Here is a 3,149-nt window from a genome sequence, read left to right as displayed (position 1 = left end):
TAAAAATCTAAATGTAGCCATAGCCGTTTTAGAAATGTCCAAAGGACATTTTTGTTTAACAAATATTGAAACAAAAGGAAAATTTTATTTATATAGTATTTTGTTATTGTTAGTATTGTATTAGTGTATTGAAAATATTTATTTTAAATTTTTGTCTTACGAATAATATTGTATAAAATTTATGGATGAAGTTCGTGCCGAATTGGTCAAGGGAGTGTTAGATGGAGTGTCCTTTTTAACATGGAGGACAATATAAACAATATCTTAAACTATTTATAAATGCATGTCTGGCAAATAATTTTAATTTTATTTTGTAGAAACTTTAATTTGTTAGGTTTATCTAGATTTAGTTGAAAACTAAAATTTATTGTAAAAAAAACAAATACATATATATATATATAGAACTATGTATATTCCTTAGTGCCTATCGTTTATTGTAGTAATGTTATAGGCATGACTTTAATTTCATTCTATGTAAATAATAATATAAATATAAAATTAATTTAAAACATACACCTTTTGTTGAAAGAGCATTTAAATTTATTATAGCAAAATTTTAATTAATTATTAAAAAACAATATATTATTTTCTAAAATAAAATTTATTTATATTTTCTGCTTAACTTATTATGCTTAATGTAAACTTATTTATTGTTCTAATGAATTTTTATTAATAGTCTTATTTACATTTATATTTATTTACATTCATTCAAGTGTTTATAATTTAATTGCTTAATTCTTAAAATTCTTTATAATGTATTTATCTGATTTTCAATTTATTTGTTTTTTCATTTTTAGTAATTTTAGGTTAATTTGTTTAAGTTTATTTATTTATTTATTTATTTAATGAATTTAGCTCTTTTGTTTATTCGTATTTATTGAAACATATTTAGTCAACTTAAACTGTGTTTGCTTAAAGCCAACAATTAAATTTACTAGAAAATTAAATAAATTATTTAAAAACAAATAAAAGATAATTAAAATTATTTTTATTTCAATAAATTATATATCTGTTTTACCGAAGATAAGTCAGTATTTATTTACACATATGGATGCTATTTGTTAGCTATTTTCAGCTTAAAAAATCTGTTGTTGATTTTTATATTAACCTAATAAAGACAGGGTTTCAATCAAAGAGGGTTAGAATAGACAAGGAATCTACAATTGTGTCTTGTGGTATATTTTTTAAAAACTTGTAAAACTGAAGTAACTTTGAGGTCGCTCTAAATTTGGTTATTTGTATATATGGAGTGTTTGGGGTCTTTCTTAATATTTTTGAGTAAAAATTTTGTAGGTTTCTGAAGTTATAAAAACATTGAGTGATCAACAATTGCAACAATTTTTTATTCAACTGCTAACACTGGACGAATTGATCTATAGGTAACATAATACTGAAGATTATGATCGCTGTGTATATACCATAGACTACGAACGTTGATAGTCTTCATAGTTTACCAATGGTCTCATTGTATACGCTGTAAGGAATCAGTATTTTATTTTTGTGCCTAATATTCCTCCTCCAACTTCGTTAAGTGGTATGTGTTAAGAACTGTACATGGATAGTTGGTTTCTAAGGAGAAACCCGATGCCGTTCTATGCAACCTGGGTGAAGTGAATTCAGGTATACCTGCAAAATTCCTATACCTGGCTTTTCTTGTAATTAAAATAAGCTTTGTCTATGTAACTCTTAACTTCTAAGATGTTGATAACGGCAGTTTTATGAGTTCACTAATTTTTGAAAAGTATAAAAGTTTAGTAAATCAGTAACTTTTTTTTGCAATATATTACATTCATCCTCTAATCAGGAGGATAATTTTCGGGTGAATTCCTTAAAGTTCTGCACCACCGTTTTTTTTTGCTTTAAAGTTGTGTGCCGTCTTTATACATGTTTAAGCATTCTTTCGTAATCACGTCGGCCCTGTCTCAGGCTCTTCCCGTAGAGTACTCACAATCAAAGTCTAAAGAATAAGTCTAAAGAATCTAAAAAATTTTTACCCAGGATACTAGTATCCAAACAAAATTCTACCGAAAAGAGAACTCTTAATTATAATAATAAAACAATATGAATTGATTATAAAATTTTCATCATATACTAGTTTTGCTTGTCAATAAGAGGAAGAAAAAATATTCCAACCAATGAGTTCGATTGTAACATCTTTGCGACTGACCTGATCAGATTGATGATATTGGTAAGTTTAAGAATATTCTTTTATAAGAGGTTCTAGATCTAATTTAGTTCAATGCAAAGGGAGATGGTTGCACATAATAACTTATTGACAATCACGGAATGGGAGCACAATGGATAGGTGGATATTACCTTTTTACATTTTTCTCTGATATATTACATAATCATTAAGAGATAGTAAAGACTAGTTAAGACTACTTAGTGATTTATTTTATTTATTACTTATTGGAACCGAAAATTTTCTCAGAATTTTAATAATCAAAACATATCAGATGTTTCTGTTACTTTCGGTTTTGGTGTCGCTGAACTATTGTGGAAAGAACTGATGACTGATGACTGGAGAGACTCAAATTGGGTTATTTAATTTTTTGTTAAATTTATTTTTATAAGATTATTTTATAATTTCTTTGCGAAAAATAATCGCTAAATTGATGAGTTGAAATTAATAAAGATATAAAATTTAAAAATAAGTTATTAAGAAATTATTTGAAATTTTTTGAACAAAATAAATTTTGTTGACTATTTTCATCGGACTTCATTTTTTTTTAACATTTTTATAAACAATATTTTTCTCTACCAGTAATTGTACCAATACAAGGCACCACATCTATATAATTCAATTAAATTTTTTTCGTAACTCCTTAACCTGATTAGAGTTTGAGTTTAATGTCAACTTTATTTCGGTTATTTTTTGAAAATAATGTGGGTGAATATCATTGAAAAATTCATTACCACTGACACTTTTATAAGATTCAAAATTGAAATGAATGTCATCAATAATTTGTAAGATAATTGCTCAAATGACAAGTCAAGCCGTTCACTGTCAATCACTTCCAACCTATAGAGTTCAGTTAAAAAACTTTTAATTATATTTGTTTGAAAATAAATAACTGAGAAATAAAAAAATAAAAGAAAATATTTGTCTGTTAATTATAATTAATTTGCTTAGATAAACATAAATGAAA

This window comes from Teleopsis dalmanni, chromosome 2, assembly GCF_002237135.1.
Source record: "Teleopsis dalmanni isolate 2A chromosome 2, ASM223713v2, whole genome shotgun sequence".
NCBI classification, from domain to species: Eukaryota; Metazoa; Arthropoda; class Insecta; order Diptera; family Diopsidae; genus Teleopsis; species Teleopsis dalmanni.
Note: the sequence above shows the minus strand (reverse complement) of the source record.